We start from the raw sequence: 22500 nt of genomic DNA, 5'->3' as shown, positions 1-22500 counted from the left end.
AAGGCAAGCCCGTCTGCGCCCGTCCGCGCCTCGGACGTGCCTATTGTGCCTAATAACGCTAATAATGCTGCCCACGAGCCCTTACCGTGCACGAAGCCACCTACTGCGCGGCTTTGCTACACCCGGTCACAATTGTACCAGCTTCACACCGGTGCTCGGATTCCGGAAGTGCCGGTGCTGGGGCATGCATCAGGGTTTACAGGCTGCTCTCCACATGAGGTGGGACTGAAGTGTGGACTTTTAAATGTCAGGTCTCTCCCCAAGCATTCAACTGAAATTCAGCTGGTAATCGATGTACACAAATGTGACATTTTGTTCATGACGGAAACCTGGCTTGCGCCTGGTCTTGAATTGGAGCTTGGCGCTGTCTGCTCCCCTGGGTTCAAAGCTTTTCACAAGCCTAGATCTAACGGCAGGGGTGGCGGAACTGGGATCGTCTTCAAAGAAATTTGGGATTTCTCGCCATTGGATATTGACGAGATCTCGCAGTTTGAAATTCTGGGCTTCTCTCTGAAAGACAGGTCTGGCCATGTCCTGACTGGAATTCTATGCTATAGACCTCCGGGGACTGTGAGCGAACAGTCGCAACAGCAGTTCTTGGATGTGATTAGTAATTTGGCACTCACTCATCACAGGTTGTTGATTTTGGGTGACTTTAATCTTTGGCCCAACGCAATGATGAAAACAGCGTACAACAATATTGTTCAATCATGTGCCAATCTTAATCTGTCACAACATAAGCTAGAGCCCACACATTCGGCAGGACATGCTCTAGATCTGATATTTGCGGCAGAGAATGTGGTGACCCTGGATAATCTCCTCCCAGTGGATTGGTCCGATCACCACCTAATTAGATTCAGAATCCTGTCGATCTCTAGGGACAGACCCCTCCCGCCTAAAGATAGCAACAGTGTCTCAGGCAGGGACTGGAAATCTTTGAGAAGGAAAGCTCAGTGTGCTTCTTTGTTTAATGCTGCCCCTCTCCCTGTTTCAGGGCAGTCGGCTGAATCTAACTTTAAGGAACTCTGCAGCTATATTACGAATATTATTAACAGGATTGCTCCTCTGAAACGGCTTAAGAAAAGAGGTTCCCCATCGGCCCCCTGGTTCTCTGAGGAACTAAGAGCCTTTAAAATCCAGTGCAAACACACAGAGAGGCAGTGGCGTAGGCAGTATCTGATCAGTGATAAGATTATCTGGCGTGAACTGCTGGTCAGATACAAGCAAGCTATTGCTTCCACTAAAGCGTCGTATTTTGCGGACCTTATTTTAAACTCCTCGAATAGTGCTAAATGTGTTTTCAATATTCTGAGAGGTGTTACTAACCCAGAGTGTCTGGCTAATAAGATCACTCCCTCGCAGGATCTGTGTGATGGGCTGGTAGCTTTTTTCCACAACAAAATAAAGGGAATCCTCGAGGGCTTGCAGCATGATCCTGCAACTAGTTGCAAGGTTGGAGCGTGGATACCTACAGTGGATCCGCCTGACTGCACAGTGCTCAGGTCATACGAAGAGGTATCAGTAGGACCTTGTCTAGATCACTGGACCTGTCCTTCTTTGGAGGATTTTTCCAATATGGCTATGAAAGTATGCTCTGGATCTCCATTAGACCCCATTCCGCAGAAATTCTGGAAGGAATTAGGGTCGGATACCTTTCCACATCTCCATCTGATCATCAATCAGTCATTAATCAGTGGTGTAGTCCCGGCCTGTTGGAAGGATGCGTTGGTATCTCCCCTTTTAAAAAAACCCTCGCTGGATCCCGCCTGCTATGGGAGCTATCGCCCTATTTCCTTGCTGCCTTATCCAGCTAAGATAGTTGAACGCCTCGTTAGCCAGGAGCTTTCAGGGTTTCTAGAAAACAAGGGTAAACTGGAGGAGAATCAGTTCGGTTTTCGTCCGGGGCATGGTACCGAGACTGCACTGATCACTGCCTTGGACGATTTGCGAATGCGGGCGGACAAGGGGCACTCTGCAACTCTGATATTGCTTGACTTGTCCGCCGCTTTCGATACGGTCAGCCACAGTATTCTCCTACATCGGCTTGAGGAGGTGGGGGTCACTGGCTCGGCCCTAAAATGGCTCTGCTCCTATCTGTCGGATAGACGACAGGCGGTTTTTCTGCCTCCATATCAGTCAGATTTTCTGCCGAACAAACAGGGTGTCCCACAGGGTTCTTCTATTAGCCCGATTCTGTTTAATGTTTACATGCGCCCTTTGGTGCAGATCATCAAATCATGTAACATCATGGCAGTTAATTATGCCGATGATACGCAATTGATCATCTCCCTGGATGGTGATCGGGCGGACTCCTTATCTACCTTCCACAACTGTATGTTGGAAATGACAACTTGGCTGAGAAATAATGCCTTGCAGTTCAACGGTGCCAAAACTGAGATTTTACACTGCTCAGTGGGCAGGGTGCCTCCAGCCCTGCCTCTCAATTTTTGGCCTCTTCCACTGGATACCCCTCTGGTTCCAGTAAAGACTGTTCGCAATCTGGGGGTCTGTTTCAACGAGAAGCTAAGTCTGGAGTCACATGTTAACAAGGTGGCCTCAAACTGTTATCTGATTATGAGAGGCTTACGCAGGATCTTACCCCTTCTTCCCCCCCATGTGCGAGGTACAGTAGTCCGTTGCACTATTCTTAGTCGCCTGGACTATTGTAACGCCTTGCTGCTTGCTTTCCCTGTTTATTTGATTCAGAGACTTCAACGGATCCAGGCAGCTGCCGCAAAACTTGCCCTTTTGAGACCGCGTTTTTCTTCTAGCACTAGGGCCTTGTCCGAACTCCACTGGCTGCCTGTGCATCAGAGAATTTTGTTTAAGTCTCTGTGTGTAGCCTTTAAAGCTCTTCATGGCTTTGGCCCCAAACCGCTGCAAAATCTTTTTAGATGATATATTCCCACACGCAAGCTGCGCTCTTCATCAGCTAGGCAGGCCTTGATTCCCAAAACGAAGAGAGCTACCTTGGGAGGCCGTGCCTTTAGCACTGCTGCTGCACGTTTATGGTATAGTCTCCCCTTGGAGCTACGTCAGGTTCAGGATTTGACACTTTTCCGTGGGCAGCTGAAAACCTGGCTGTTCCCCAGAGTTTAAATCTCAGCCTCCCCTCCTTCCTCTCTCTTTGTCACTAGCGCCAGGATGCCCGTAGGGTTGCAGTGCGCTTTACAAATATTTTATACATACATACATACATACATGCATTTCCACTTCTTTTAGTCCTCAACAATGCATATGGTCAAATGGAGGACACATGACAAAATTTTTTGTATACACCAAATTTTGGGTTGATTGATTGATGCTGATGTTCTGCTAATGCTAAGCCAATTACCACCACTCATTGAACAAACTAGAAAAGGTTCTAAGAAAGACTGGCGTACAAGCAGCACTTGACGTAACTGAGGGGGCATCACGCATACCACTAAAAAATTACAAACTCATACAAAGTACCTAAACCTAAGTATCAATCCGCCCCTATCTCTTAGTGACAGGACAAAGTAAGGACTAGAGTCACTGTAGCATTACGTAACTTAATTTCTCTAAAATAAACTCTTACAGAATCATGCTAAGCGAGCGCAAACGCAAAGCTGCAAACAAGTAAGATTAGTAGTAGCGCAGAGGAGCACCTGTGTCATAACAATCACAGAAGACTTTTAAACGTAATTAACCTGGAATGTAAGCAGCAACATTCTAGCTGGTTGGAAGAAAAAAAAGATATTCGCAATATATAACACAGAGCAGAAGAACAGGCACAAAGTAGTAATAATTAATTAGTTACTCACCAAGACCCGGGACCTACACTCCTAGCAGGTCCAGCAGGTCCTGCTCACGGTCCAGGATGTCGGACCACCGGTGCGTCAACTGCGCCTGGGTGCGCCAGACCCCAGAGCAGCTCAACACTGCCCAGCGCGCCTTCCCCCATCGCTGTTGACGCTCCCGGAGGCCGTACCTGGACCCAGGCCTGCCACCTGCTGCCAGGGTTGAGGGGAGGTGGGGCTGCACAAAGAAAATGAGTGCAGCTAACTCCACCTCCCCAAATAAGGCCCGTGCCTGCACCCCTTGTGGGTGCCGCCTTCCACAAGGAAGGCGGTCGCGGCTCTGGCTGCGACGAGCCCTACCCTTTGATATGGTGCTGGGCCCTGGGGATGAGAGACGGGGCGGGAAAGAAAAGGTAATAACATTTAAAAAGTAAGTAAAGGAAATAAATAGCAGGCAATAGAAAGAGTGAAAAAGTAGCTAAAAAACAAATAAAAAGTTGACAAAAACAAAAAATATAGAAGCAGGAAAATAGTTAGAGAAATAATTAATAAAAAAGATTTTAAAAAAGTGGCTTCAAACAAAGGATTGGAAAGATGCAGGGAGGATTGAAAATCAGGCCCCAGAACCATGCAATAGAGTGAAAAACAAGATGGCCGCGCCCATTGCGACCACGTGCGCAAGTTCGCGCAATATTTTCTCCCCGCAAGCAAAAAGCAATACGAACAAGTAAAAGAGTTCGCGAACAGGAAATACGTACCGCGAACGGGCGTGAGCATGCATTGCGCAACCTGGAACAGGAAGTAAACATTGCGGGAGGGCAGGACAAGTGAAAACAAGATAGCTGCGCCCGTGAGCAACCGCATGGGTAAGTTGGTGAGCCGCGATCACGCAAAAAATACCGCGAACAGGCGGGAAAAAAGCGTTCGCGTATTCGCAATATTTCAGTGTTTGCGGAGATTTTCAACATTTTCGCGATAGTTTGTGAAAGTGAATTTTGCAAATTCCGCCCACCCCTAATAATCAACTCACCAATCACTTGAAATGCCACAATCTTCTTGACCACTTCCCAATCCGACTTTCATAGAAATCACAGTATGGAGACAGTACTCATCGCCGCCACAAATGAGATCCGTACCCCTCTAAGCTGAAGAAACCACTGCCCTAATACTCCTAGACCTCTCTGCAGCTTTGGACACTGTGTCACTCTCCAGCCTCATCAGAAGAATACACGCTACAGGCATCCAAGGACCAGCCCGCAAATTAATATGCTTTTACCGCACAAAGAGAACTCAGCGAGCTAGACTACATCGCTACACATCAGAGCACAAGAACCTGATATGCAGAGTCCTCCTAGTCTCATCCCTTTCCTCACCCTGTTCAACATTTACAACACCACCACTCCCAGATGGCATCAAATCTCACAGCATCTTCATCATCTCCTATTCCGATGACACCAAGCTCATGCTCTCAATTTCAGACAAGTCCCCTATGACCAGATCCAACATTGCCAAATGCATGATCGACGTAGCAGAATGAATGAGAACCAACTGCCTGAAACTAAACACGGACAAGACACAAGTGCTGATCTTCAGGAGCAAGAACTTCCCCTGGGACTCCACCTCGTGGTGATCAGAGCAGGTCAAACACCATCACCCTCTAACTGCACAGGTATCCAGGGAATTGCGTTAGATGACAAACTCAACATGGTCGCTCAGGTGAATACGGTCAGCTCCTCCTGCTCCCTCAAAAATATCTTCAGATTAATTTCCCAGAGCACCAGATGTACAGTCACACAAGCCCTACTCACCAGCAGACTTATGGAAGTTCACTCTATGATGGAATGGCCAACCACCTCCTCCACCATTTTCAGTCCATCTAGAATGCCACTGCCAGACTCATCCTGAATCTCCCATGCTGCTCCCACATCATGCCTCACCTCAGAGATCTCCGCTGTTGGGCAATACACAAACGCAGCAAATTGAAACTCCTCACACATGCATACAACACACAGCACAAAATATGCTCAACAGATGCCTCCACTTCCACCAGCCCACCATACACCTGTACTCTGCCTCACTCTCTTGAACACACCCCTCACATCTGTAAAAGCAGAACAGGAGGCCTAAACATCTCCTATCTGGCAGCCCAAAACTTGCAACTACGTCCCTCTTCACATAAGGGCCTCCTCCTTGCTTCTGGAAGTCCTCAAGAAGCTGAAGACCTGGCTCTTCAACTAACACCCAGCAGCTGACCTTCACACCTGCTCCAGGATGTGGATACCCCTCAGATGATATGTTCTGCTTTACAAATTCTGATAACATAACATGACATAGCAATGGGTGACTATATAACACCAAATCATTTGAGATGAATTCAAACTATAAATCACGTGCCTACTGTTTAAGGAGAATACAATAAATATCTGATTGGTATTTTGACATCCATTAGGAATTACTATTCCTAAATAGTACAAAAGTAGATTTAACAGAGCACTGTATGACTAAATGTTGCATGCCTTCTTGAAGAGTATTCCATTTAGAGCCCCCTTGGACAGGCAAGAGCTGGGAGTTTCTGACAGAGGTCCTGGGATAAGCCAGTAGATGTCAGTAACGTACATGAATTCCAGGGTCTGGCTTTGCCCAATACAAGAGGTTGTGAGTAAGGTGATTGCATCATTTGAGAAATATGGGACCATCTTGCCTTCTTTTGAATATTCTTGTTGACTCCATCACTCTAGATACTATTGGGCAACTTTACTAAGAAGTCATGGAAAGCAATGCAGCAAAACTACGTGCTGCACTTCATTGCGTGATAGGGAGAGAGCAGAAATGTGCCATTTCTACCAAGATATCATGCATTTCTGCTCTCTCTCTGCCCTGGCACTCTGTGTTCTGCCAAGTGCCAATGCAGGCACCCTTGTGCCATGGTGCAAGGGTGCCTGCATTGCATTCAGGATTGTTTTTTGCAGGAAGGGATACTTATCAGCACAAAAATAATCCTTGGAGACATTTTCCTGTTTCTAGGTGTACTGCAGAATTCAGCACATGTAGAAAATAACAAGGAGAAATAAAGATATTTCTCCTTACTACGCCTCATACCTCACTTTGGAAAGCATACCATTTTGACGTAATCCCAGCTTTACTGACCTTAATAAATATGTAATTGCATCAAAATCCATGAGTGGATGGAGGGAGAACATAGGGGGCGGCTAGCAGTGGGTCGCGGAGGCTCCAGGAGTCGGGAGCTCTTTGCCACCAGAGCGAAGGTGAAAAGGAAAGGAAAGAAACACCTACCGTATGTGGCAGTGAGTGAAGCGCATGTAGTGGTTTCAGTTTGCACTCATTTGTGTCGGTTCAGCCTGATTGCGCACATTGTGGCGGTGGTGCCGACAGGTTTACCCGGCCAGGACTCACGCTGGGCTAGAGCAGCACTCGAGCCTGGCAGAGGTCGAAGTGCAGTGTCAAGGATCCCTGTCCGGGGGAAAAGTGGTAGAGGCAGCACAAGCGCAGGAGGCTCACACGACATGCCGGCTGGACAGCTGGAGAAGCTGGAGAAATCTGGTGTCATCATGCCTAGCAGTGGGGAAGGCAGTTCACAAGCCCTGGTGGAGGAGGTAACGCCCCTACTTTAAAACACTTTCAGATATCTCTGGGGGCAAGAGGTAAAATCTCCAGGGAGCGGAAGGTTCTACCCTGGCTTCAAACATTAAAGGGGAGTGTTTGGACAGTAGTAAAATACAGAATAGATACACTCTCAGAACAGTCAATATAAGCCAGTACAGGGCAGTAAAACAAAACAAATAAAAAAGCCCTTAGAAGTCCAACTACATTGGGCTATTGGTGACCAGCCATCTAAAGAATACCTATTTTAAGGTAATGCCAAAAACCTTAATACTAACAAAATCAGCGATTCCTACACCTAACAGTTCATTAAGGTCAGCAGAGGGAGAGGTCTTTTTAAGTCCAAATAGGTTTCAAGCCTTAGCGGAAGATCCATAGTCCACAGAGGTAGCTGCGCTTTGCACTCTGAGAATGGAACAGAAGTGTCAGTCTCTGATAAAACTAAGAACACCCCAAACGGAAGCGCAGGGGGGCACACATTCTGAACAAATAGATCAGGGCAATGTGAGTAAACAGCCCGAGTAGGCTGCACGACTCCCATCCCAATCATCACCCAATCCAGTCTCCAATATGATCCAATTGCTAACAACAGAAATTAGAAGTAGATTTGAGATTTGAGACGTAAATCGAATCAAATGAAGATCAGATCTGCCTGTGACAAACTGGAAAGAAAACTTGACAATCTCACTGCCAGGACTCAGACCCTAGAAACAACAGTGAGGAAGTTAACTCTCCAGTTTGGGGCTAATAAGGAGATTAGTCGTTTAAACAAAAGTAGAACAAGCGTTCAAGAGAAACTGGAATCCCTGGAAAATAATCAAAGAAGACACAACTTGCGCCTCTCTAAAGTACCGGAGGGGGCTGACGGGGAAGCCATAAAAACTTTTGTGGCAAAGCTAATTAAAGCTGGGACTCAAGTTCAATGCTCAGAACAAGACCTTATCAAAGACATTCAGAGGGTACATAGAGACCCATTTAGGTTAATACCTAATAAAACAAAGCCTAGGAAGATCTTAGTCCACTTCCATACGTATGGATTGAAGGAAAAAATCCTTGCTAAAGCGTTAAGAATGAAGTTGCTTCAAGTAGACGTTATTAGCTTTGAAATAAGGTCAGATGTGTCGCAGATTACGGTAAACAAGCAATGGGAGATAGAGAAACTGCTGGAGCCTCTGAAGCAGCTACGCGCCACTGCCCAGCTGAAATTCCCTGCTACAATGTGTGTAATCCACAACAATAAAATGCTGAACTTTTGCTGTGTGGAGGATGCCAAAGAATTTATGAAAGCCATATCAGGCACAGGGACAAGATAGAGAGGGATTAAGACAGGGGTGAATGCTGCCCCCCCTCGAACTTTCTTCCTTTTCTAGGCATTTTCTTTTCAATCTTTTACTTCTTTCACAGTAGTTTTACATTTATTTTTTTCTTTTTACAGTGGTTTGGGAGTTTCTGAAAATAGAGTAGCGTTGCTGGCACAGTAAAGTAAATTGTCACTTTTCTTTTATTTTCCCTCCTAACTTCGAGGGCCCCCACAGGATGTAGGCCATGGAGGAGGTAAAAGGAGGGTTCTCCGGGGTTGGCAAGCCAAGCGGTTGGGGAAGGATAGCGGTCACAAAGTGGGGAGCAAAAAAAATACATCAATGACTGGATGCATGGGGATTCCCATGCTCCACCCATGGGATGTCTTCTCAATGCAGAGTAACACAAGATAGTGTTTTTCACTGTTGCAGGGGTTCTGCTCAAGAACAGAACTATGCTTGGACCATAGAACATAGGCATTTAGGGACTGAGTCACAATTCCACCTCAGTACCTATGAGCCCGAGTCCGACTAGCTATAGTGCCTCACTTGCCCACCGAACCCCTTGCCAGAGAAGCAAGTGAATTGGCAATCCAGAACACAACACTCTCGCGCCCCTCTAGAGGATCACGGTAACAGGACACACCCTTTCACTCTCTCACTCCTATTCATCCACAATAAAATAAACAGAGATACAAAGGGAGTTTAGAATATTTATTTAAACTATTGTGTCCTAAAATGCAGTATTCCTCTCACAATTAGAAAACAAATGCCTACCAAAAATACTGTTATCATGGCCAATAAACCATATATCATAAAATGCAGTTTCATGTTTCTACTGAAGCTGAAGGATTATATATCAATGATCTCTGAGATTTGCGGTAGACCCCATACCTTAGCATACACAGATGGACATTCTATATCTTCACTGATGTAGCAATCTTGCCCCAGGTAAATTGCTCCATGTGCGTGCTTAAACTCTTGTGCTCAGTTATATGACAAGATACATCTGTTCACAAACAACAGCTGTGTTCTTGTGATATGTCTAGGTGCTAGTGATAGAGATCAGGGTGTGAACAATATTCCCACTACCACGGATAAAGTAATCTCACAGTTACACTCACATGCATACATCATACGCTAGGGCCCATTTCACTAACATACGCTCAAATACTCTACCAGCAATAAACCTGTGGAAGGAAAACACTCCTGAACACCCTGCATCTATATCGAGGTCGATAAGACCTGGTTTTTGTGACTGTCCTTAAGCATAATCTATACGATATATACAACAATAATCAATAACGTAAACCCAATAATTGACAAGAAAGAATATCCAACACCATGTTTAAAATTATATTGCTTTATCTAAAATTAGTCAAAGGAAATCAATCAGAGTAAATCATTTCTCATAGTTACCTATTCTAGCTAAATGTCAGAACGGGTCAGGACAAGTCTCTCGGTAAATGTCTCTCAAGACGAAGTCCCTTCAGCATCAATCCTCAGCAACGCAGATTCGATACGCGGCAAAGGCAAAATGGCAAGTGGCAAAAACCCTCTCTAGGCTAACATCTTATAGTTTCTAAACAATAGAAAGATACATTGGGAACATAGAAAAAAACTATAATGTCCGCCGGACTTGCTGAGCAGAGCGAGAAGGAAAGGATGTAACATTGCTACATTTGAGAATCTCCGCTCAGGAAAAGTACACATAACGAAAACTACGGAACAGGAACCAAGAAAATAAAACATGTATCACAATTATCCTGCTTCTCCTCGGCCATCGAGCCACAGTTCAGAGCTTCTCTCTAAGGCTCCTTTGTTTCCCAAGGCTGCCAAGGACACTTTCACTTCTCTTGGAGACTTCCCAAAAACTGCTGCTGTCCTCATGGAAAGTTTTTCAACAAGGACCATGGTCAGTTAGCTTCAGGACCATTTCCAGCAGGGGTCTCCCTCGTCACAGTTTTCATATTATAATCACAGCCAGGCTCATAATTCGGCCATCTTTTCTTAGGCCAACATAGGCCTTAATAGACCATCTTAATTAAAAGAGACAAAAACAACGTTACTACAGCATAGTGATTAAACAGTGTTAACCCCACTAATACCCTTATGTGTATGCATTTATCTAGCACTTGCAACATGGAAAAGCATTAATTCGGAAAGCGTTTTGTGCTCAAAAATAAACAGCACATAGCAACGTTTAAACATGAAAACACGCACGTTATTTTTTAAAACAGCACATTTATGCACACTCACGTGTAACTCTCTCTTGTTAGGACAAACGGATTGATTAATATAAACGCACTTGCACAAGACAAATAATTAATTATTAATTATTAATAAATCAGTACAACGAATAGACATGCCAGAGCTTCAAAAAGCCCCAGAATTTTCAAACTGAAAACTCTGCTCCAGCAATCCCCCCTTTGGTGATTTTATCACCAAATAAACCCCAAAAAAAATTTAGTAAAAATGTAGTCCCATTTTAGGAGAAATTGGAAATGTCTTTTCCCCTTTACACAACATTAAACACCAGTCACTCTTTCACCATCCCTTTTTGTCTCTAAGTAAACACTCTCCCTCAATTCTTCTAGTTCAATTTCTTGAGGTTCTCTCTTCAACCTCTTGTTTTTCTTTTCCTTATTCAATTTCTTCCTCCCTCCCCTGTTTTTACAACACACACACACCAATCTTATTATTAATAAAGCCACAATTATACAAGACAAGGGAAACAATATTCTACCTATAATAGTACTACCTATTTTTGCAATAAAACCCTTAACAGCTATCATTTTATTAGCTATTTTAGTCCATAAACTCTCAGCTTCAAGTGGTACTAATTCTTCATGCAAATCAGTAATATTTTTGATATAGACCTTTAGGTCTCTGCTTTCGTCTGGAATGTAAGTGCAACAATGTTGAACTTTCAGCATTCCACAGACTCCACCCTCCTTGGCCAATAGAATATCAAGGGCAAGTCGATTTTGCATAGACCTGGCACGTACGGCACTTAATTCCGTATTCACCAAAAGAAACCCTCCAGCGGTATTTGTCGATAAGCGATCAACCACTGTGGACAGTTTCCGAATTCCATAAGCATTCAAAGAAATTCCCACTGCTGGAATCAAAACCCCAAAAATATCACCCACCATTTCAGACCAAGTTTCTCTCTTAAAACGCATTAGTAAATTAATATGTTCTACATCTGTTACTTTATCTATATGAAAAATCTTTGGAAAAACTAGGCCCACATAACACGTGCCATACCAATGGTCAGGCAACTTGTAATAAGCCTTATTCCCACAAACATAATATACTCCTGGAAAATTGTATCTTCTCCACGTCTGAAACCCCAACCTGTTGCAATGAAGTATGTATCATGGCACTCACTAGTCCCGACAAAATATGTATCATATTGGGATTTCCTTCTTGTAATACAAAGTTTACCCTTCTGTGGTGCATCTAGAGCTAAAGTTGGACTAGCCCCATTCTTCAACTCTTTTCACATCTCAATGTCCCAAATTGTCTCACTCACTTTATATTTTCCTGCTTTCTCATGCATGTTCAATCTCCTTTCTTCTACCATATCCAGGAAAGCTTTCTCCTCTCCTTTCAAACTGCAAGTTAAATTATTCTTAAAAATGTAATCTAATGTTAATCCCTTTTCTTCAATAAAAATCTCACCAAAAGTGTTAGCTTCTTTAGCTGGATTCAGCTCTTTGTTCATTGGCAAGTGCCCAAAAATACTATCTCTGTTAGACATCTTATAATCTACTTTCCCTAACAAATAAAAAACACTACTTAAAATACTACAGGAAATACCATATGTAGCTGGTAAATGATGATAAGTAACACCCTCTGAAACGGATGCAGGTAATTGCATACAAACGTAGCAATCCCTTACTTCCATTGTCTTCACATATTCATATAACAGTTTCGAAAAAACATTACTAGAAAAGTTATTAATTGACCTATCTTTGTGTATGTAAGTATTACTAATTCTAATTGGAACTACTTTTTGTGAATTCTTCTCTATATTTGTCACATTCTCTGTATGCATCTCAAACTCTACTTTAAAAGTAACTAATAAAACTAAAACACCCCATAGAAGCATTAATAATCCAGTACAGCAGCAGCACATCCTACACCACCTCTTAAGGAAGGCACATCTATTTCTATTATCCTCTATGTTAGCCATTTTAGTTTAGCCTCTACTACTCCACTACTGTTTGAACTTTTCAATTTCAATTCTTCAGCAATTCTTCAGCTTTCAGTTTATCCAAATGATCTCTTTGTTCACTTAATCCAAGTGAATCCTTCTTTTACTCAGTTTGGATACTTGTCATTCTTCACTTCAATTTCTTCAACATCAAATTGTATTAGATCTCCAACATCAAAATCTTCAGTACTCGACTCCTCTCCAATGTCAGTCAAGAGTACTTTCAGAATTTCACCAGTATCTTCCTCAACCACTTCTCTCAAGATCTCTTCCGGATTATCTCGAGTCACTGCTTCTTCTTTTCCTCCTTCAGACAGTGCCACATAAGACCATTCCGGTGATCTGTACTTTTGGTTGGGTTTTCTTACTCTTTTTATTTCCACTGGTTCGTTTGACTCCTTTGATTCTTCTCCTTCAGCTTTTGAACTTTGACTCGAAACTTCATTCACTTGTTCAGCTTTCGATGTATTTGCTCTTATTATTTTGTATCTCAGCCTCTTAACTCTGTTGTTAGGCCAACGGTCTCCTCTTAACACCTTTTTCGGCTTTATTTCTTTTTTACTTCTTTCTCCAATCCAAGTTCTCTTTCTCAGAACTCGACCCTCTGTTTGTTCATCTTCATCATCTGTTTCAAGTGCCTCTTGTTTCCTTTTTCCAGCAGCTCTCTTCTTTTCCACAGATTTTTTCACCACTGTTTGAGACTTCCCTACTCCTGTCCCTCCTCGGGTCTCCGACACGCAATCTTCTTGCTGTCTACTTGTCCCTTCACCTGGCTCATCAAGAATGTTCCCTACACCTCCTCGGGGGTCTTCCGCAATCTATCCCTCTCTATCTTTCTCTGACCCTACTTCTTCAAGTATAATCTCAAGTGGTTCTTCAATCTCCTCCTCTTCTGATTCAGGAGTAGTCTCTGTGTGATTTCTCTTTTCTTTTCTTTTTCCTTCACTGCTGTTTGAAACTTCAGGCTCTTTTACAGAATTTGATCTCTTCTCTGATACTCGCAGTGGTTCATTCGAAGCTCTTCCTACTTCTTTCCCCACTGATTCTGTATCTTCATCATCGCTGGAATCTGACTCTTCAAAATACTCTTTACCAGTCCCTTCTTTCGGGTTTGGAACTCTCAGAGTATGACTTGCATGTACCCAGTGCTTCACTCCAGCACACTTTACTGCAGTCATCGTAGTCAGAATAACTTGTCTTGGCCTTCCCCACCTTGGAATCAAGCAATTTCTTCTTCTGTGAACTTTTATCCTCACCCAGTCTTCTGGACTCAGATCATGGGCTTGCTTCTTCTCAAGTGTGGTAGCTTCTTCTCCAACCTGGTGAAACACAGAATGAACTGCGTCAGCCAGGCCTTTACAGTAATCCAAAATCATGTCATCAGTTATTGTCACCAATTTATTGACAGGCACGAATGCATGGCGCATAGCACGTCCCATGATTATCTTGTGCGGACTCAAACCAGTAGTTCTATCTGGAGTAGATCTCATTGTCATCAGAACTAGAGGCAAAACATCTGGCCATTTCATGCCAGTGGCTAAGCACATTTTTCCAATTCTATTCTTGATTGTGCCATTAATCTGCTCAACCACACCAGAAGCCTCTGGTCGGTATGCACAATGTAGCTTCTGCTGTATTTTCAATGCTTCACAAATCAAAGCCATGAGCTCATTTTGAAAATGTCCACCTCTATCAGACTCAACTGTTACTGGAAACCCGTACCTAGGAATCAACTCCCTTAACAGTAATTTTGCCACTGTTAATCCATCATTTCTTCTAGTCGGGTAAGCTTCCACCCACCTTGAAAACAAACAGACTACCACTAGAACATACCTCAGTCTGTTTACTTGGGGCATTTCAATGAAATCAATCTGCATTCTTGTAAAAGGACCTCCTTCTCTGCCTATTGTTCCCAGACTCACCACTGTCTTTTTCCCAGTGTTAAATTGCTGACAAACTAAACACCTCTGACAGATGCTTTCTGCAATTGTCCTGAACTTTGCATTGTACCAGGTCTGCTTGAACGACCTAACCATCGCGTCCCTCCCCAAATGTCCCTGGCCATGATACATCCTTGCCATTGACGACAAGATGGAGTTAGGCATCACTGGTCTGCCATCTCTGTAGACCCAAACATGGTCTGTTTCTCTTGGAGCACATCCTGCCTTAATCCAATCTTTTTTCTCTTCCTCTCCTGCCTCATCTTGCAACTGTTTCACTTCATCCCAGGTCTATAAGACATTAGTAAACATCACAGAGAGTAAAGACATTTCCCCTTCTCTGTCCCTGTTGATGGACTGATTTGTTTTTGCACAATATTGTGCAACATCATTCGCATAACGGTTTCCGACCGTTATAAAATCCTCCCCTAGTCCATGGGCAGCACATTTTACAACCGCTAACTCCTTAGGCAGCTGTATCGCCTCAAGCAATTTACCAATCATTTCAGCATTCTTTATTGGAGTTCCACTCGATGTCAAGAAACCTCTTTGTAGCCAAAGTTGGCCAAAGTCATGCACAACTCCAAATCCATACTGACTATCAGTCAACACAGTCGTCCTCAAATCTTTCCCAATTTCGCAAGCTTTTGTCAATGCTATTAATTCAGCAACTTGCGCAGACTTCACCCCTTTCAATGGTGATGCTTCCATGACCTCTGAAACTTTACACACCGCATATGCTGCACATAGCACACCATCATCATTTCTCAGGCATGATCCATCCACAAACAACACATGATCACTCTCATCCAAGGGTAGATCTCTTATGTCTGGTCTTGGTTTTGTACAGTACTCAAGCACATCCAAACAGTCATGATCATCTTCCATTTTCACACCCACATTTTCAATGTCTGGCAAAAGCGTCGCTGGATTCACATTCACACATCTCTCGAGAGTCACATTTGATGCTCCCAGTATCACTTTTTCATATTTAGTCAATCGACTATGTGACATGTACTGAGTTCTGCTTCTTGTCAAAAGAATTGCCACATTGTGAGGTACGAATACCCTTACAGGATATCCCATTATGATCCCCTCACTCTGTTCCAGGCTCTTGCATGTTGCAGCCACAGATTTCAGACAACCTGGTAAACCCACAGCTACAGGGTCAAGTGTCGATGAGAAGTATGCAATAGGCCTTCTCAGTAATCCATGTTTCTGAATTAACACTGAAAGTGCACACCCATTTCTTTCACTGCAGTACAGCTCAAATTCTTTCTCATAGTCAGGCATACCCAAAGCTGGAGCCTCACACATCTTATTTTTGAGCTCTTCAAATGCTGCTATTTGTTCTGCATCTAGATCCAATGGATCTGTCATTTCACTTTTTGTCAGTTTAATCAGTGGCTTTGCTATCAATGAAAAATTAATTATCCACTGACGACAATAACCCACCATACCCAGGAACATTCTCACTTCTCTCTGGGTTTTTGGAGCTTTCATTTCTCTGATTATTCTGATCCTGTCAGTAGTCACTTTTCTCAGACCCTTTTCAATATTGTGTCCAAGATAATGCACCTCTTTCTTGCAAAACTGTAATTTTGCTGGAGATACCTTTAACCCTCCATCTGCCAGATGATTCAGTAAAGCTATGGTATCTACTTCACAAGCTTCACGTGTCTTTGATGCCACCAGTAGGTCATCAATGTACTGCACTAACACTGAGCTCTCGGGCATGATCAGACTTTCCAACGATTTCTTCAATAATTGATTGAATATCGAAGGACTCTCCGTATACCCCTGTGGGATTCGACACCATGCTAAGATACGCTGGCCAAACCTAAATGCAAAAATCGGCTGGCTATCATGATGCAATGGAATTGAAAAGAACGCATGACACAAATCAATCACTGTATACCACTCAGCATCATGTGGAATTTGATACAGGATCACTGATGGATTTGGCACAATAGGACAACATGCCACCACAATTTGATTAACTTTTCTCAAATCCTGTACGATCCTAAATTTCCCATTGGGCTTTTTTAGTCCCATTATCGGTGAATTACACGGACTACTCAGTAGTTCTCTCAGGACTCCTTGCTGAATCATTTTCTCAATTATAGGAGTTATCCCTTCAATTATTTCTGGTGTCATTTTGTACTGAGGAATGTTAGGATATGTGATTCCCTCTTTTACTGCAATTTTCACTGGATCTACATTATTCATCAATCCCACATCCTCTCCAGTAAAATCCCAAACTGTCCTTTTCACTGTGTCTCTCAGCTCTTGAGGCAAATCCTCCGGATTAAACACAGCAAATGCACCAATTAACTCACTTTCTCTATTTTCTAGAGTCACTCGGTACAAAGCATCTTCATCTGGTGTCTCAAAGGCTATTCCATCCGGTGTACAAAAAATTGTGCAGTTCATCTTGCACAACAAGTCCCTACCCAATAGGTTCACTGGACTCGTGTCACAGACAATGAATCTATGCATGTCTGAAAATTTCCCTATCTGTACTCTTACAGGTTCAGTAAGACGTGTTTTGATTTGTCTACACCAACTACTTGGATTGCTTCATCCGAGAGAGGAAGATTTCTAACATCTGTTGACCTGACAGTTGATCTTGTCGCACCTGTGTCTACCAAAAAAGTAACACTCTCCTCATTTATTTTCCCATCCACAAATGGTCCTGCCTGGTCTATTTCTAGAGTTGCACCAAGTATGCACTCTTCTTCCTCTCCTCGGCACCATCAATAATCACCCTCAGACTCACTCCCTTCACTCTTTAACAAGTACTGCTGTACTTTGTTAGAACGTCTTGGTTTGTTTACCTGCTCGTCATTGTAGAATCCTGAATCCTGATTATACTTTTGTAACCCTCTATTCTGCGGCAACGGCGGTTTTGGCTCTTGACTCTGCTGTCTCACAACTTTCTGTTGTTGCTGCTGTTGATTATTTCCTTCGTTCTGCACCTGTTGATTTAAATATTTATTTTCATTACTCACTAATGGTGGATTAGGACACTCCGATCTCCAATGCCCCAATTGGCTACAGTTGTGACAAGGGAACTTTTTCTTCGCTTCCTCAAGACTTCCTTTTCCTTTCCCTGCATATCTAGGTCTATTCCCTGCATTGTTTCCTGGATTATTCGCCTGTTCCACTAACTGTGCTTCCTGTCTCTCCGCAACTTTCACTTGTGCCCACATTGCTTTCTCTTTCAGCTTTCTTTGTTTTGCTTCAATTTCATCACTGAAGTATTTTGCATGTCTCAGGATCTCATCTACTTTCTTACTCTGCCAATCCACTGTGTGCTCACGAATTCTTTCACCAATTTCAGGTCTAAGGCCATATACAAATCTGTATACAAAATGACTCAAATCTTTGTCACCCAGGTGTTCATCTCCACTGAATTGTTTAAATGCCAGTATCAGCCTCTCGTAAAAAGCATGAACTGATTCTTTCGCTTCCTGTTGTGTTCGATCTATCTTTACCCAGTCTGTCTCTTTTGCAGGTACTTTACTCTTCAGGTATACCATCACCTGATCATACTTCCTCATTACCTCTGGATCTGGTGCCCCTGTTCTTGGGTCTCTTGGATATTCCTCAGTAGGCCAACTCACAACTATTTTACACTCAGTCCACAAGTCTGCTGGAACAATTATATCAAACAGACTATTCAGGTCAACCCACAGCACTTTTGACAATTTCACAAACCTATCTACCTGCCTATACCACTCGACGGGCTTTTCTCTCAATCGAGGGAAATCATTCGTAAATGATAAAATATCCTGTCTGGTCCATGGAACATGTACATATCCTCCTCCAGGTATTTCTCTCATGGGATAATTATCCACTGGTTTCTCCTTTTCTCTCACTGGAAATGTTGAATAAGTTGTTCTATCTTCAGTCTCATCTCTTTTCTTGTACCACCTATCCTTCCACTTTTCTACATCACCCCATCTTCGCAATAATGCTACCATTTCCTTAATCTGTCCTGTTCTACCAGTAGCATTCAAATTTTCAATATCCTTCTCTGTAAAATCCATCCTATAAGTTCTTTGTAAAGCTTTCACTTTATCAATGTCAACTCCCTGTTCATTTGCTATTGCTCTTAGCCTGTCATGTGTATTCCATGCTCTCCAGGTAACACTTTTACACATAAACATTAGTTCACCATCATGATGACTCTTCAGAATCTCTGTTGGAACTGTTCCTGTGACAAGCTCTTCTAGTTCTACACGTAACTTAGCTACATCAATTACTTGTGAATCTTTATCTTTTTTCTGTAGAACCTTCATCCAATCATTCAAATCATCAACTGTTATTTCAGCAGTTTTTCTCACTGGAACCACTCTCTTTGCGGTTCTAAAATCGGCATCCCTGAACAACTAGCTTCACTAGCATCCAATATTTCACTACATATGTTATGTCTTGATTGTCTCAGGTCATTTCTTTCTGCTCTTTTGCCTGAATCTCCTGACGGACCAACTGAATTTGTCAGATTATTCCCAACATATGGAATCACCAGTCCATTCTCACCTGTCCTCTGTTTGTCAAACACAGGCATAACTGGACCTATTGTTACAGGCACCGTAACAGCTTCTAGATTCTTCGTTAACTCCCTAATCTTCTCAGTCAACTCTGTTGTAGTTCTGGCTAATTGTCTGGCATTCTCATCAAGGTAATGATCACTTCTCACTTCAGGTGTTTCATTTTCCGTCTCACTAACACAAACTGTATCTCTTATCGGAGAAACAACTGGTGTACTTTTGTCCGGTTCTGGTCTATATGGAGGTGGTCTTTTGTAAATCATGTCATTTAAGACCTCATCCTCATACTTATTGACTCCATATTTTCTTATTTCTGACTCAAGAACCCTTTCTGCTCCTCCTTCAACTGTTCTCATCGGATATAATCCCTCTGACATACTAACATCTCGCCACCTTTTCATTCGATCATGATGAGTCTCACGATCATGTCTCCTCCCAAACATATACCTATAATACCCTCCAGATCTTTGTTTCTCTCTCTCATGTACTTCCTCTTCCCATTCCACTAAAGCCTCGAACTGAGTAGGTCTCGGTTTCGGGTCAAGACATAGCATCTTTTCCCGTAGATTTCTCAACACGGCCAGATTAAATGAACCATGTTCTGGAAAAGCTAGAACACCATCTTCTTTAGTATACCTAACCCAATTCTCCAACCATATACAGGTATGAAACCCATATCTTGCAGCCATGAAGGATGCAGGTGTTTTCGGTGGAGGTAACAATTCGCCCTCTCTTGTCTTAACATCTTTATCCTTGCTAAACCACTTTTTAACTTTACCAAAAAATGTTTTCTTCTTTTTCTCTTCTTGGTAATACATTTTAGCGTTTACAAAGAACTCTCTACTCTTTCCGTATTATAAATATACAATACGAATTTTCAACCAATTGCAGCGCGACTCACACTAACGCACCAATCCTGAAACGTCTACGTCACTAATTAGCTCTTCCAATCCTTGCGCGGCTCACACTAACGCACCAATTCTAGCGCGAGCACTATTCTGATCTACCATCCAATCAGAGCGCGGTCTTTCTGACGTCAACAGTCGCTGCAGTTTGTCTCTTGTCTTCTGTCACTCGTCTACCCCTCCTTTACAAAATCTTTTCAGTAGACTTCGTGTCAAAATTTCTACAAAATCTATTAGTTACAACATAAAAACATCTCCATTGTCTGCTTCGCTAACCACAGAATAGTAAAAGAGAGTCTATTTCATAAGAAACCTTTCATTGACACAGTAGCACTTCTTCTACTCTGCCCTACTAACATACATTCATTAACTGTTTCCTCTAGGACTTGTCCAAAGAGTCTTACAATCAACTAAATGTACAAACATTCACGCACATTCATACAAAGGAAATATAGTACATACACACAGAATCCTGCTTCCCGAGAACAGACAATCTGCTCCACTACAGAATTATAACACACATTAACTAAGCAAGCTTTCTTTTTGCCCAGTTCTTCAAATAAGCTCAGAGAATACCTATTACTCCTCCCGCGATAAGCTTTAACGGAAATCCTTACGGATCCCTGGGACTTAAGACCAGAGTTTCACAGATAACCTTCACTATCATACACACTCCTTATATACCAGAAATATATTCTAATAGTAACATACGACGATGTCACTGATTCCGAACCCAGACAATGTGACGCGCAACTTCAATTGTCACACGTTATTCCTCACAATTCCGTCTTTCCCGAGAGCAGCATTTACTTCCCTCTGCCCTACTACGGAACTGCCACAGCTTCCAAGTTCCAGAAGCACTACATATAACTCAACATTACGACTCCAACATATAGTATTAGTACATATACCAACATGAACCAATAATCAATAATCAATCAAAACAATCTTATCTAATCAAGACAATCATCAAAAACCATCAATCTCTGCTACCAGGAAATTGATAGAGATCAGGGTGTGTACAATATTCCCACTACCACGGATAAAGTAATCTCACAGTTACACGCACATGCATACATCATACGCTAGGGCCCATTTCACTAACATACGCTCAAATACTCTACCAGCAATAAACCTGTGGAAGGAAAACACTCCTGAACACCCTGCATCTATATCGAGGTCGATAAGACCTGGTTTTTGTGACTGTCCTTAAGCATAATCTATACGATATATACAACAATAATCAATAACGTAAACCCAATAATTGACAAGAAAGAATATCCAACACCATGTTTAAAATTATATTGCTTTATCTAAAATTAGTCAAAGGAAATCAATCAGAGTAAATCATTTCTCATAGTTACCTATTCTAGCTAAATGTCAGAACGGGTCAGGACAAGTCTCTCGGTAAATGTCTCTCAAGACGAAGTCCCTTCAGCATCAATCCTCAGCAACGCAGATTCGATACGCGGCAAAGGCAAAATGGCAAGTGGCAAAAACCCTCTCTAGGCTAACATCTTATAGTTTCTAAACAATAGAAAGATACATTGGGAACATAGAAAAAAACTATAATGTCCGCCGGACTTGCTGAGCAGAGCGAGAAGGAAAGGATGTAACATTGCTACATTTGAGAATCTCCGCTCAGGAAAAGTACACATAACGAAAACTACGGAACAGGAACCAAGAAAATAAAACATGTATCACAATTATCCTGCTTCTCCTCGGCCATCGAGCCACAGTTCAGAGCTTCTCTCTAAGGCTCCTTTGTTTCCCAAGGCTGCCAAGGACACTTTCACTTCTCTTGGAGACTTCCCAAAAACTGCTGCTGTCCTCATGGAAAGTTTTTCAACAAGGACCATGGTCAGTTAGCTTCAGGACCATTTCCAGCAGGGGTCTCCCTCGTCACAGTTTTCATATTATAATCACAGCCAGGCTCATAATTCGGCCATCTTTTCTTAGGCCAACATAGGCCTTAATAGACCATCTTAATTAAAAGAGACAAAAACAACGTTACTACAGCATAGTGATTAAACAGTGTTAACCCCACTAATACCCTTATGTGTATGCATTTATCTAGCACTTGCAACATGGAAAAGCATTAATTCGGAAAGCGTTTTGTGCTCAAAAATAAACAGCACATAGCAACGTTTAAACATGAAAACACGCACGTTATTTTTTAAAACAGCACATTTATGCA

Source organism: Triturus cristatus, chromosome 4_1 (assembly GCF_964204655.1).
Source record: "Triturus cristatus chromosome 4_1, aTriCri1.1, whole genome shotgun sequence".
Lineage (NCBI taxonomy): Eukaryota > Metazoa > Chordata > Amphibia > Caudata > Salamandridae > Triturus > Triturus cristatus.
The sequence above is the reverse complement of the archived record's forward strand: the minus strand, read 5'-3'. Positions refer to the sequence as shown.